Below are 15,491 nucleotides of genomic sequence, written 5' to 3' on the forward strand. Positions count from 1 at the left end.
TGGTTATCTGCACGAACCCTGGCTAACAAGTTGAAACAGCAATACACAATTGGGTTTAATTGTTTATTTACTAAATACCTAACAAATCACACATAATTACACATACACATAATTAAATCATAACTTGATTACAAATTACATCATAAAGGAAAACGTCCCTGGCGGGCGGAACAGATATGACAGCTGGTTACACATTAGAAAAGGGGCTGGGTTTGAGTGAAAGAGCGGGAAGACTGAGGAACAAAGGGCGAAGCTTTGCTATCGTAAATACAGTATCCCTCGTTTGCATATGCTGTTGCTCACTCAACGGCTAGGAGGTATCACTTCTGTAGTGAATAAGAGTTCAAAGTTCATACCATTTGCAACCAAAGCTCAGGCTGATGTTAGCTTCGTTCTGTAGTTATTATCTGAACCATTCTGACATAGGACCGTCGTCCTCACATCCTCGGAACAGGAGGTTATATTGTCATCAAGGGCTGATATAGGAAGGGAGAGGAGGGCGTGTTTGACATTTTTTATAGCCCATGTCCCTTCACAGGGGCGGGCCACTGATTGAGCAGAGCCCTATATTATGAAAACCAAAATCTCACATTTCTGAAGCTAAAATCACATTTCATCCCATCACGAATAATTTCATATTCAAACATTTAAATTGAACAACAATTCCATGTGTAGACTTTCCACTGTAGAGTTTATGTCATCTTTCATTGATGAGAATGTCTCAGATGACAACTGAACTGACATCATATTCATTAAGTACCACCGCATGTTCATTTTGTCGGATTACCAGAATATAGTTAATTTCCCCCCACCTTCTGATGTTCCCAGAATCTCTATGTTAACCAAAGGGTTTAGCAAATGTAACATCAGTAGGGTAGAGAGAGGAAAAAGGGGGGTAGAGGTATTTATGACTGTCATAAACCTACCCCCAGGCCAACGTCATGACAACCACCGTCAACAAAACACCATATTATGGAAATTCTTGTGGGAGAATGGTGTCGCATCCCTTCAATAGAGTTCCAGACACAAGGTTCAGTGAAGCAGTTCTGGCTCGTGGAGGCCCAACGCCCTGTTAAAACACTTTAAATTGGTGTCGTGGAGGCCCAACGCCCTGTTAAGACACTTTATATTGGTGTCGTGGAGGCCCAACGCCCTGTTAACACACTTTATATTGGTGTCGTGGAGTCCTAACGCCCTGTTAACACACTTTATATTGGTGTCGTGGAGGCCCAACGCCCTGTTAACACACTTTATATTGGTGTCGTGGAGGCCCAACGCCCTGTTAACACACTTTATGTTGGTGTCGTGGAGGCCCAACGCCCTGTTAACACACTTTATATTGGTGTCGTGGAGTCCTAACGCCCTGTTAACACACTTTATATTGGTGTCGTGGAGGCCCAATGCCCTGTTAACACACTTTATATTGGTGTCGTGGAGGCCCAACGCCCTGTTAACACACTTTATGTTGGTGTCGTGGAGGCCCAACACCCTGTTAACACACTTTATATTGGTGTCGTGGAGGCCCAACGTCCTGTTAACACACTTTATGTTGGTGTCGTGGAGGCCCACGCCCTGTTAACACACTTCATATTGGTGTCGTGGAGGCCCAACGCCCTGTTAACACACTTTATGTTGGTGTTTCCTCTTCCTGAAGATCAGGCTACCAGCTCTCAGAGTCTCATATCAGAATTAGATGTTCCAAACGTCCAATTTCGAAGTGTTTAAGGTTAAGCTTAGGCATTAAATTCAAATTCTTAAGGTTATGCAAAAACTGCAAATGTTTACAATTGGGCTAAGCTTAAAACAAAACTATCAAAAACAACTATTTACTGCTGGATTTGAACATGCAACATTTAAAATCAGATCAAAATCAAATGCTTCTACCCATTTGATTCCCCATCCACAATGTCCAAGCAAAACCAAAACCTACTTGAAGGCAACGATGCTCACCGTTGCCTCAAGTGGCAGGCTTCCACATAATCTCCCGACGTACTCAGACCTGGATGGAATACTGACTGTTGTCGCGGATGACCTGGCTGAAATCATTAGCTACCTCAGCTGAACGCCCCAGAGCTGCGTGGGCTGAAGGCCCCAGAGCTGCGATGGCGGAAGGCCCCAGAGCTGCGTGGGCTGAAGGCCCCAGAGCTGCGTGGGCTGAAGGCCCCAGAGCTGCATGGGCTGAACGCCCCAGAGCTGCATGGGCTGAAGGCCCCAGAAAGCCCCCTGAGCTGAAGGCCCCAGTGAACCCCCTGGGCTGAATTCCCCAGGGAACCCCCTGCGCTGAAGGCCCAAGAGAGGCCCCTGGGCTGAAGGCCCCAGTGAACCACCTGGGCTGAAGTACCAGAGAACCCCCTGAGCTGAAGGACCAGTGAACCCCCTGGGCTGAAGGCCCCAGAGCTGCGTGGGCTGAAGGCCCCAGAAAGCCCCCTGGGCTGAAGGCCCCAGAGAGCCCATTAGAAAGCTTAGGGAGAGATGAATCTGGGCAGGTAAACACCACTGGTTGGAGCAGAAGGGACAGAGGTAGAGATGAATCTGGGCAGGCAAACACCACTGCTTGGAGCAGAAGGGACAGAGGTAGAGGGGACAGAAGGTGTTGAAGCAACTTGGTCTTGCTTTCTCTATCAATTTCCTCTATAATTTGGGTTAAATCTGTATACCTAGTCTTTGTTTTAGCTATTCCTGATTTATTCACCATAATTTAAAGATAAACTTGCTGAGAAAGCTATTTACTATGTAATGGTATGCGTAACACCCGTGGCTCCGTCAAGTAGGATTTGCAATGGCGAATTACCCTCTTTTACGCCAGAGTTTACGACAAAGGCTGGTCTTCGAAGGTATAACCATTACATATTGCCATTTACCTCAGCTCATTGGCTATCTTCCAAGCTAGAGTTCAAGATGATCAGTGGTCATTGGGCCAAAATAGAGTCAATCAACGATAGACCGGTCCTACCATTGGTGCGCAATGAGGTCATTGATTGGTGTCTTCAAATAGGTTTGTTTCGCTCAATATGTCCCGGGAAAAGAAACAACAAGTATGGTTGTGTTAATAACAACCAGCGGATTGCAATGAAACCAACCATGACTGGATAAACGTTTGTTTCGTGTGCGTAATTACCACGAACGCTTCGTCCAAAGTTGAATGAGACGGAAATCACGACGCAACCGGTTTACAAACGTTTCGTAGACATGGATTTTAGCAAACAAAATGAACATTCACTGTGTAGTGAACATTCAGACACTTGGCATTGCCATCAGAGGAAGATCTTCAATGGTAAGCGATTCATTTTATTGTTATTTCTGACTTTCGTGACGCTAATGCTTGGTTGGAAAATGCTAGTAATACTTGTGTGTGCGTGGAGCTCAGAAAATCGCATGGTTTGCTTTCGCAGTAAAGCCTTTTTGAAATCTGACAAAGCGGCTGGATTAATAAGACGTTGATCTTTTAAATGATGTAAGATACAGTACGTGTATTTACAAGAATGTTTAATATAACGAATGGTGTATTTAGACTGTTAGCGCTCTGCAGTTTCACCGGATGTTGGCCTGGTGGGACGTTAGCATCTCACCTACCCTAAAACAGTGGAGGACCAATAGTCATTCTCATTATTGTTATTTTCACCGCATACACACCTGCAGTGTGTGTGTGTGTGTGTGTGTGTGTGTGTGTGTGTGTGTGTGTGTGTGTGTGTGTGTGTGTGTGTGTGTGTGTGTGTGTGTGTATGTGCGTGCGTCCCTAACCTGATGTATCAGCGCCGTGGCCCTGTAGAAACCCATTCTGCGTAGTTGAGTGACAGAGAAAGAAGAGAAGTTCTCCGTAGCAGATTTATGACGTCCATAATGGTTTAATGTCTGGGTTTGACACTGATATGGAGGGGGAAGTGAAGTGGCTCTGAGTAAGGGCCTGGCCCAGAGGATTTTACTGTCACAGCTGATGACAGTAACTTTCTCCATGCAGATTAAATTGGTGTTCACAGATGATGACAGTCACTTTCTCCATGCAGTTTAAAATGGAGTTTACAGATTTGCCCGGGGAGCACGCTGCGCTCCTGTGACACCGGCTGATGATGACAAGTCAGAGACGAGACCGGGAGTCGAAGACGACAAGAGACCAGACCAGCTGTAGCATGACACTGATGCTGCAGACACTGATGCTGCAGACACTGATGCTGCAGACATGGACGCTGCGGAGAAGGATGCTCCCGACACTGATGCTGCAGACACTGATGCTGCAGACACTGATGTTGCAGACACTGATGCTGCGGAGAAGGATGCTCCCGACACTGATGCTGCAGACACTGATGCTGCAGACACTGATGCTGCAGACACTGATGCTGCAGACACTGATGCTGCAGACATGGACGCTGCGAAGAAGGATGCTGCCGACACTGATGCTGCAGACACTGATGCTGCAGACATGGACGCTGCGGAGAAGGATGCTCCCGACACTGATGCTGCAGACACTAATGCTGCAGACACTGATCGGAGAATTTGCTCCCGACACTGATGCTGCAGACACTGATGCTGCAGACATGGACTGCGGAGAAGGATGGTGACACTGATGCTGCAGACACTGATGCTGCAGACATGGACGCTGCGGAGAATTTGCTCCCGACACTGATGCTGCAGACACTGATGCTGCAGACACTGATGCTGCAGGCACTGATGCTTAGGATTCCATCACATACAGCCTGTACTGGTTTACACATCAGTCTGAACAGTCAGCATTACAGACAATGGTGCAGTGCTTGTAAATTATTTTAGGTCTATTACAGTACAGCAGGCTGTTGTTAGGTCTATTACAGTACAACAGGCTGTTGTTATGTCTATTACAGTACAACTGGCTGTTGTTAGGTCTACTACAGTACAACGGGCTGTTGTTAGGTCTATTACAGTACAACGTGCTGTTGTTAGGTCTATTACAGTACAACAGGCTGTTGTTAGGTCTATTACAGTACAACAGGCTGTTGTTAGGTCTATTACAGTACAACGGGCTGTTGTTAGGTCTATTACAGTACAACGGGCTGTTGTTAGGTCTATTACAGTACAACAGGCTGTTGTTAGGTCTATTACAGTACAACAGGCTGTTGTTAGGTCTATTACAGTACAACAGGCTGTTGTTAGGTCTATTACAGTACAACAGGCTGTTGTTAGGTCTATTACAGTACAACAGGCTGTTGTTAGGTCTATTACAGTACAGCAGGCTGTTGTTAGGTCTATTACAGTACAACAGGCTGTTGTTATGTCTATTACAGTACAACTGGCTGTTGTTAGGTCTACTACAGTACAACGGGCTGTTGTTAGGTCTATTACAGTACAACGTGCTGTTGTTAGGTCTATTACAGTACAACATGCTGTTGTTAGGTCTATTACAGTACAACAGGCTGTTGTTAGGTCTATTACAGTACAACGGGCTGTTGTTAGGTCTATTACAGTACAACGGGCTGTTGTTAGGTCTATTACAGTACAACGGGCTGTTGTTAGGTCTATTAGAGTACAACAGGCTGTTGTTAGGTCTATTACAGTACAACAGGCTGTTGTTAGGTCTATTACAGTACAACAGGCTGTTGTTAGGTCTATTACAGTACAACAGGCTGTTGTTGGGTCTATTACAGTACAACAGGCTGTTGTTAGGTCTATTACAGTACAACGGGCTGTTGTTAGGTCTATTACAGTACAACAGGCTGTTGTTAGGTCTATTACAGTACAACGGGCTGTTGTTAGGTCTATTACAGTACAACAGGCTGTTGTTAGGTCTATTACAGTACAACGGGCTGTTGTTAGGTCTATTATAGTACAACAGGCTGTTGTTAGGTCTATTACAGTACAACAGGCTGTTGTTAGGTCTATTACAGTACAACAGGCTGTTGTTAGGTCTATTACAGTACAACAGGCTGTTGTTAGGTCTATTACAGTACAACAGGCTGTTGTTAGGTCTATTACAGTACAACGGGCTAGGTTGTTAGGTCTATTACAGTACAACAGGCTGTTGTTAGGTCTATTACAGTACAACAGGCTGTTGTTAGGTCTATTACAGTACAACAGGCTGTTGTTAGGTCTATTACAGTACAACAGGCTGTTGTTAGGTCTATTACAGTACAGCAGGCTGTTGTTAGGTCTATTACAGTACAACGGGCTGTTGTTAGGTCTATTACAGTACAACGGGCTGTTGTTAGGTCTATTACAGTACAACGGGCTGTTGTTAGGTCTATTACAGTACAACGGGCTGTTGTTGGGTCTATTACAGTACAACGGGCTGTTGTTAGGTCTATTACAGTACAACGGGCTGTTGTTAGGTCTATTACAGTACAACGGGCTGTTGTTAGGTCTACTACGGTACAAGAGGCTGTCGCTAGGTCTACTATGGTACAAGAGGCTGTCGCTAGGTCTACTACGGTACAAGAGGCTGTCGCTAGGTCTACTACGGTACAAGATGCTGTTGCTAGGTCTACTGCAGTACATCTCACTGCAGTGTTATTGGGTTTAAGTGTACAACAGAGGGTTTTTACAGCTGGGCACTAAAAAAATGTGTTCAAAGTTTAAAATCACACTGGATTGTTTGAACAGATGTCTTTTTTTCTGATTGATGGATGGATGGATGGAGAGAGAGAGAGTCAGTTTGCTAGTTTAAATCCACTGTTAAATTCAATCAATTATCTGTAGATTCCCTTGCAACTACAAATTAAATATTTTGGCTGTTGTCCATTCTACAATCTACATCAGTCTACAGTCTACCTACAGTCTACATCAGTAACCAGTCTACAGTCTACATCAGCAACAAGTCTACATCCGTATCCAGTCTCCACTATCCAGTATCCAGTCTACATCAGTATCCAGTCTACAGTCTACATCAGTAACCAGTCTACAGTCTACATCAGCAACAAGTTTACATCCGTATCCAGTCTCCAACAATCCAGTATCCAGTCTACATCAGTATCCAGTCTACAGTCTACATCAGTAACCAGTCTACAGTCTACATCAGCAACAAGTCTACATCCGTATCCAGTTGACAGTCTACACCAGTATCCAGTCTACAGTCTACAGTCTACATCAGTAACCAGTCTACAGTCTACACCAGTATCCAGTCTACAGTCTACACCAGTATCCAGTCTACAGTCTACACCAGTATCCAGTCTACAGTCTACACCAGTATCCAGTCTACAGTCTACAGTCTACATCAGTAACCAGTCTACAGTCTACATCAGCAACAAGTCTACATCCATATCCAGTCTACAGTCTACATCAGTATCCAGTCTACAGTCTACATCAGTAACCAGTCTACAGTCTACATCAGCAACAAGTCTACATCCGTATCCAGTCTACTGTATACACCAGTATACATCCGTATCCAGTCTACTGGATACACCAGTATCCAGTCTACAGTCTACACCAGTATCGAGTCTACAGTCTACATCAGTAACCAGTCTACAGTCTTCATCAGCAACAAGTCTACATCAGTATCCAGTCTACAGTCTACATTAGTATCCAGTCTACAGTCTACTTCAGTAGCCAGTCTACAGTCTACTTCAGTATCCAGTCTACATCAGTATCCAGTCTACAGTCTACATTAGTATCCAGTCTACAGTCTACTTCAGTATCCAGTCTACATCCGTATCCAGTCTACAGTCTACATCAGTAACCAGTCTACAGTCTACACCAGTATCCAGTCTACAGTCTACATCAGTATCCAGTCTACAGTCTACATCAGTATCCAGTCTACAATATACACCAGTATCCAGTCTACAGTCTACATCAGTATCCAGTCTACAGTCTACATCAGTAGCCAGTCTACAGTCTACTTCAGTATCCAGTCTACATCAGTATCCAGTCTACAGTCTACATTAGTATCCAGTCTACAGTCTACTTCAGTATCCAGTCTACATCAGTATCCAGTCTACAGTCTACATCATTAACCAGTCTACAGTCTACATCAGCAACAAGTCTACATCCGTATCCAGTCTACTGTATAAACCAGTATACACCAGTATCCAGTCTACAGTCTACATCAGTAACCAGTCTACAGTCTTCATCAGCAACAAGTCTACATCAGTATCCAGTCTACAGTCATTAGTATCCAGTTAGTCTATCCAGTCTACAGTCAGTATCCAGTCTACATCAGTATCCAGTCTACAGTCTACATTAGTATCCAGTCTACAGTCTACTTCAGTATCCAGTCTACACCAGTATCCAGTCTACAGTCTACAGTCTACATCAGTAACCAGTCTACAGTCTACACCAGTATCCAGTCTACAGTCTACATCAGTATCCAGTCTACAGTCTACATCAGTATCCAGTCTACAGTCTACACCAGTATCCAGTCTACAGTCTACATCAGTATCCAGTCTACAGTCTACATCAGTAGCCAGTCTACAGTCTACTTCAGTATCCAGTCTACATCAGTATCCAGTCTACAGTCTACATTAGTATCCAGTCTACAGTCTATTTCAGTATCCAGTCTACATCAGTATCCAGTCTACAGTCTACATTAGTATCCAGGCTACAGTCTACTTCAGTATCCAGTCTACATCAGTATCCAGTCTACAGTCTACATCAGTATCCAGTCTACAGTGTGTGAGTATTAGTTTCAGATCAGTAAACAGAGGTCTCTGTGAGGAGGGTTGTTATGGAGTTGTGGCCCCCGGCAGAGGATTGATCCACTTCAGCTGGGCAGCAGAGGGGGGAGGGGGGCTATGTGGGGCCCAGCGGGGCTCCAAAATCAATAAGGTTAATAGACGTGGGGGCCCCAGGGCCCACAGTCAGAGGCGAGGCCTCTTGGATGCCTGCCTGCCTCGTTGCCATTAAGGAAAATTCCAGATTACGAGATGTGATTTATGAAGTGTGGTGCATTAAAGGGGAAATCTGAAACTTAAGATTTAAGATTTCTCCGGCCCCACCGCTCAGCTGTTTACCAGATCAGTGGTTGGGTAACCACTTTGTTGTTATTTGAACTGCAGATTGCCCCTTTCTTGTCAGTGTGATTACCTGTAAGCAGTCAGTCTGGTCAGGTGAGGCCCGGTGGAGCTGGGGGTTATGGGGTGTTAACAGGGGCTTGTTTATGGGGATGGGGTTATGGGGTGTTAACAGGGCTTGTTTATAGAGATGGGGGTTATGGGGTGTTAACAGGGCTTGTTTATGGAGATGGGGGTTATGGGGTGTTGGGAGGTTATGGGGTGAGGGCTTGTTTATAGAGATGGGGGTTATGGGGTGTTAACAGGGGCTTGTTTATGGTGATGGGGGTTATGGGGTGTTAACAGGGCTTGTTTATGGAGATGGGGGTTATGGGGTGTTAACAGGGGCTTGTTTATGGAGATGGGGGTTATGGGGTGTTGGGGCTTGTTTATGGAGATGGGGGGTTATGGGGTGTTAACAGGGCTTGTTTATAGGATGGGGGTGGGGTTTTAACAGGGGCTTGTTTTATATGGGGAGATGGGGGTTATGGTGTGTTTTAACAGGGGCTTGTTTATGGAGATGGGGGTTATGGGGTGTTTTAACATGGGCTTGTTTATGAGATGGGGGATGGGGGTTTTAACAGGGGCTTGTTTATGGAGATGGGGGTTATGGGGTGTTTTAACAGGGGCTTGTTTATAGAGATGGGGGTTATGTTTATGGAGATGGGGGTTATGGGGGTTTAACAGGGGCTTGTTTATAGAGATGGGGGTTATGGTGTGTTTTAACAGGGGCTTGTTTATGGAGATGTTTATGGAGTTTATGGAGATGGGGGTTATGGTGTGTTAACAGGGGCCCCTCCTCCCTCCTCCTCGCCTCACACCTCCTCCTCTTCCCTCCTCCTCCCCTCCTCTTCCTCCTCCCTTCTCCATCCTCCTCCCCCTCCCTCCTCCTCTCCTCCTCCTTCCTCCTCCCCCTCCTCACACCTCCTCCTTCCTCCCTCCTCTCCTCACCCTCTGATTTTCATAATAGCCAACAGCTTCATAATCACTTGATGAGTAATTTCCTCTCATTTGGTATTTGATGCTTTTACACCTTCTCCCGTTCTATGGTTTCTCACCTCAGATGTTGTGAAGAGCATAATTACCGAAAGAAATGTGTGTGTTGTATTTTACCCCAATGGCATGTTTGACATAGTTTGATGCTCTTTATTTTGTATAACAAGAACACCATTGTCTGCCATTCTCACCATGATTTCTAACTCTTAACATATGGATTTTTATTTGTATACAGCATTCTTCTAACTTTTTGCAAGGTTAGTTTCAGGAAATCTTAATGCAAGGTTAGTTTCCAGGAAAAATGCAAGGTTAGTTTCCATGAAAATGTAAGGTTAGTTTCCATGAAAATATAAGGTTAGTTTCCAGGAAATCATAATATAAGGTTAGTTTCCAGGAAAATACAAGGTTAGTTTCCAGGAAATCGTAATGTAAGGTTAGTTTCCATGAAAATGTAAGGTTAGTTTCCAGTAAAATGTAAGGTTAGTTTCCAGGAAATCGTAATGTAAGGTTAGTTTCCAGGAAAATGTAAGGTTAGTTTCCAGTTCAATGTAAGGTTAGTTTCCAGTAAAATGTAAGGTTAGTTTCCAGGAAAATGTAGTATAAGGTTAGTTTCCAGGAAAATGTAATATAAGGTTAGTTTCCAGGAAAATGTAATATAAGGTTAGTTTCCAGTAAAATATAAGGTTGTTTCCAGTAAAATGTAAGGTTAGTTTCCAGGAAAATGTAATATAAGGTCAGTTTCCAGTACAATGTAAGGTTAGTTTCCAGTAAAATGTAATATAAGGTTAGTTTCTAGTACAATGTAAGGTTAGTTTCCAGTTACAATGTAAGGTCAGTTTCCAGTTACAATGTAAGGTCAGTTTCCAGTAAAATGTAAGGTTAGTTTCCAGTAAAATATAATATAAGGTTAGTTTCAGGAAATGTAAGGTTAGGAAAATATAAGGTTAGTTTCCAGGAAAATGTAAGGTTAGTTTCCAGGATAATATAATATAAGGTTAGTTTCCAGGAAAATGTAAGGTTAGTTTCCAGGAAAATGTAAGGTTAGTTTCCAGGAAAATGTAATATAAGATTAGTTTCCAGGAAAATGTAAGGTTAGTTTCCAAGAAAATGTAAGGTTAGTTTCCAGGATAATATAATATAAGGTTCGTTTCCAGGAAAATGTAAAGTTTCCATGAAAATAAGGTTAGTTTCCAGGAAAATATAAGGTTAGTTTCCAGGAAAATATAAGGTTAGTTTCAGGAAAATATAAGGTTAGTTTCAGGAAAATGTAATATAAGGTTAGTTTCCAGGAAAAAATATAAGGTTAGTTTCCAGGAAAATGTAAGGTTAGTTTCCAGGAAAATGTAAGGTTAGTTTCCAGGAAAATGTAAGGTTAGTTTCCAGGAAAATATAATATAAGGTTAGTTTCCAGAAAAATGTAAGGTTAGTTTCCAGGAAAATGTAATATAAGGTTAGTTTCCAGTAAAATATAAGGTTGTTTCAGTAAAATAAGGTTAGTTTCCAGGTAAAATGTAAGGTTAGTTTCCAGGAAAATGTAAGGTTAGTTTCTAGTACAATGTAAGGTTAGTTTCCAGTACAATGTAAGGTCAGTTTCCAGTACAATGTAAGGTTAGTTTCCAGTAAAATGTAATATAAGGTTAGTTTCCAGGATAATATAAGGTTTGTTTCAGGAAAATGTAATATAAGGTTAGTTTCCAGGAAAATGTAAGGTTAGTTTCCAGGAAAATGTAAGGTTAGTTTTCAGTAAAATGTAATATAAGATTAGTTTCCAGAAAAATGTAAGGTTAGTTTCAGGAAAATGTAAGGTTAGTTTTCAGTAAAATGTAAGGTTAGTTTCCAGGAAAATATAAGGTTAGTTTCAGGAAAATATAAGGTTAGTTTCCAGGAAAATATAAGGTTAGTTTCCAGGAAAATATAAGGTTAGTTTCCAGGAAAATATAAGGTTAGTTTCCAGGAAAATATAAGGTTAGTTTCAAGGAAAATATAAGGTTAGTTTCCAGGAAAATATAAGGTTAGTTTCAAGGAAAATATAATATAAGGTTAGTTTCAGGAAAATGTAAGGTTAGTTTTCAGTAAAATGTAAGGTTAGTTTCCAGTAAAAATGTCATATAAGATTAGGTTTTCCAGGAAAATGTAAGGTTAGTTTCCAGAAAAATGTAAGGTTAGTTTCCAGGATAATATAATATAAGGTTAAGGTTAGTTTCAGGAAAATGTAGGTTAGTTTAGGAAAATGTAAGGTTAGTTTCCAGGAAAATATAAGGTTAGTTTCCAGGAAAATATAAGGTTAGTTTCAAGGAAAATATAAGGTTAGTTTCCAGGAAAATGTAAGGTTAGTTTCCAGAAAAATGTAAGGTTAGTTTCAGGATAATATAATATAAGGTTAGTTTCCAGGAAAATGTAATATAAGGTTAGTTTCCAGGAAAATATAAGGTTAGTTTCCAGAAAATATAAGGTTAGTTTCAGGAAAATATAAGGTTAGTTTCAAGGAAAATATAAGGTTAGTTTCAAGGAAAATGTAAGGTTAGTTTCCAGGAAAATATAAGGTTAGTTTCCAGGAAAATATAAGGTTAGTTTCCAGGAAAATATAAGGTTAGTTTCAAGGAAAATATAAGGTTAGTTTCCAGGAAAATATAAGGTTAGTTTCAGGAAAATATAATATAATGTAAGGTTAGTTTCCAGGAAAATGTAAGGTTAGTTTTCAGTAAAATGTAAGGTTAGTTTCCAGGAAAATGTAATATAAGATTAGTTTCCAGAAAAATGTAAGGTTAGTTTCAGAAAAATGTAAGGTTAGTTTCCAGGATAATATAATATATGGTTCGTTTCCAGGAAAATGTAATATAAGGTTAGTTTCCAGGAAAATATAAGGTTAGTTTCCAGGAAAATATAAGGTTAGTTTCAAGGAAAATATAAGGTTCGTTTCCAGGAAAATGTAATATAAGGTTAGTTTCCAGGAAAATATAAGGTTAGTTTCAGGAAATGTAAGGTTAGTTTCCAGGAAAATGTAAGGTTAGTTTCCAGGAAAATGTAAGGTTAGTTTCCAGGATAATATCCAGGAAAATATAAGGTTAGTTTCCAGGAAAATGTAATATAAGGTTAGTTTCAGGAAAATGTAATATAAGGTTAGTTTCAGTAAAATATAAGGTTGTTTCCAGTAAAATGTAAGGTTAGTTTCCAGGAAAATGTAAGGTTAGTTTCTAGTACAATGTAAGGTTAGTTTCAGTACAATGTAAGGTCAGTTTCCAGTACAATGTAAGGTTAGTTTCCAGTAAAATGTAATATAAGGTTAGTTTCCAGGATAATATAAGGTTTGTTTCAGGAAAATGTAATACAAGGTTAGTTTCCAGGAAAATGTAATATAAGGTTAGTTTCCAGGAAAATGTAAGGTTAGTTTTCAGTAAAAATGTAAGGTTAGTTTCCAGGAAAATGTAAGGTTAGTTTCCAGGAAAATGTAAGGTTAGTTTTCAGAAAAATGTAAGGTTAGTTTCCAGGAAAATATAAGGTTAGTTTCCAGGAAAATAGTTTCCAGTAAAATGTAAGGTTAGTTTCCAGAAAAGTAAGGTTAGTTTCCAGGAAAATGTTAGTTTCCAGGAAAAATAAGGTTAGTTTCCAGGAAAATATAAGGTTAGTTTCCAGGAAAATATAAGGTTAGTTTCCAGAAAAAATATAAGGTTAGTTTCAAGGAAAATATAAGGTTAGTTTCCAGGAAAATATAAGGTTAGTTTCCAGGATAATATAATATAAGGTTAGTTTCCAGGAAAATGTAAGGTTAGTTTCCAGGAAAATGTAAGGTTAGTTTCCAGGAAAATGTAATATAAGATTAGTTTCCAGGAAAATGTAAGGTTAGTTTCCAGGAAAATGTAAGGTTAGTTTCCAGGATAATATAATATAAGGTTCGTTTCCAGGAAAATGTAATATAAGGTTAGTTTCCAGGAAAATATAAGGTTAGTTTCCAGGAAAATATAAGGTTAGTTTCAAGGAAAATATAAGGTTAGTTTCAGGAAAATGTAAGGTTAGTTTCAGAAAAATGTAAGGTTAGTTTCAGGATAATATAATATAAGGTTCGTTTTCAGGAAAATGTGTAATATAAGGTTAGTTTCAGGAAAATATAAGGTTAGTTTCCAGGAAAATATAAGGTTAGTTTCCAGGAAAATATAAGGTTAGTTTCAAGGAAAATATAAGGTTAGTTTCAAGGAAAATATAAGGTTAGTTTTCAGGAAAATATAAGGTTAGTTTCAGGAAAATATAAGGTTAGTTTCCAGGAAAATATAAGGTTAGTTTCAAGGAAAATATAAGGTTAGTTTCCAGGAAAATATAAGGTTAGTTTCAAGGAAAATATAATATAAGGTTAGTTTCCAGGAAAATGTAAGGTTAGTTTTCAGTAAAATGTAAGGTTAGTTTCCAGGAAAATGTCATATAAGATTAGTTTCCAGGAAAATGTAAGGTTAGTTTCAGAAAATGTAAGGTTAGTTTCCAGGATAATATAATATAAGGTTCAGTTTCCAGGAAAATGTAATATAAGGTTAGTTTCCAGGAAAATATAAGGTTAGTTTCCAGGAAAATATAAGGTTAGTTTCAAGGAAAATATAAGGTTAGTTTCAAGGAAAATATAAGGTTAGTTTCCAGGAAAATATAAGGTTAGTTTCAGGAAAATATAAGGTTAGTTTCAAGGAAAATATAAGGTTAGTTTCCAGGAAAATATAAGGTTAGTTTCAAGGAAAATATAAGGTTAGTTTCCAGGAAATTATAAGGTTTAGTTTCAGGAAAATATAAGGTTAGTTTCAGGAAAATATAAGGTTAGTTTCCAGGAAAATATAAGGTTAGCCATTTTCAGGAAAATATAAGGTTAGTTTCAAGGAAAGCGTAATGCTAAAGTGGCTTTACCTTACAGTTCTCTGATCCTCATTGTGATATAGCTTTAACAACGGTCCTGAAGGATGGTTCGACCGGACAAACTGATGGGGCTGAATAGAGACAGAGGGAGGAGAGGTTGGCCAGTGCCCTACTGCCACTTCCTCCTCTCCCTCCTCTCCCTCCTCTCCTTCTTCCTCCAGCTCGCCTAAACATAACCCAGAGGTACAATACAGGCCTGTACTTTATTACATTCTCCTTCTAAATCTCCCTAGTTTTTTTGGTGTGGCTGTGCATTTTAGGAGGGGGTTGAGGCCCTCCATTCTAATAAACTGGGGAGGAATAGAAGGAGAATGTAATGAAGGACAGTCAATTCAGCCTGACAGCCATTTTAGGAGGGGTTGGAATGGGGGGTTGGGACAGATGGGGTAGCTACATGACAGCCATTTTAGGGGGGTTGGGATGAGACGGGGTAGCTACATGACAGCCATTTTAGGAGGGGTTGGGATGAGATGGGGTGACAGCCTACATGACAGCCATTTTAGGAGGGGGTTGTGGATGAGATGGGGTAGCTACATGACAGACATTTTAGGAGGGGTTGGGATGAGATGGGGTAGCTACATGACAGCCATTTTAGGAGGGGTTGGGATGGGGTAGCTACATGACAGCCATTTTAGGAGGGGCTGGGATGGGGTGCTA

Source organism: Oncorhynchus masou, chromosome 30 (genome assembly GCF_036934945.1).
Source record: "Oncorhynchus masou masou isolate Uvic2021 chromosome 30, UVic_Omas_1.1, whole genome shotgun sequence".
In the NCBI taxonomy this organism is placed as follows: domain Eukaryota; kingdom Metazoa; phylum Chordata; class Actinopteri; order Salmoniformes; family Salmonidae; genus Oncorhynchus; species Oncorhynchus masou.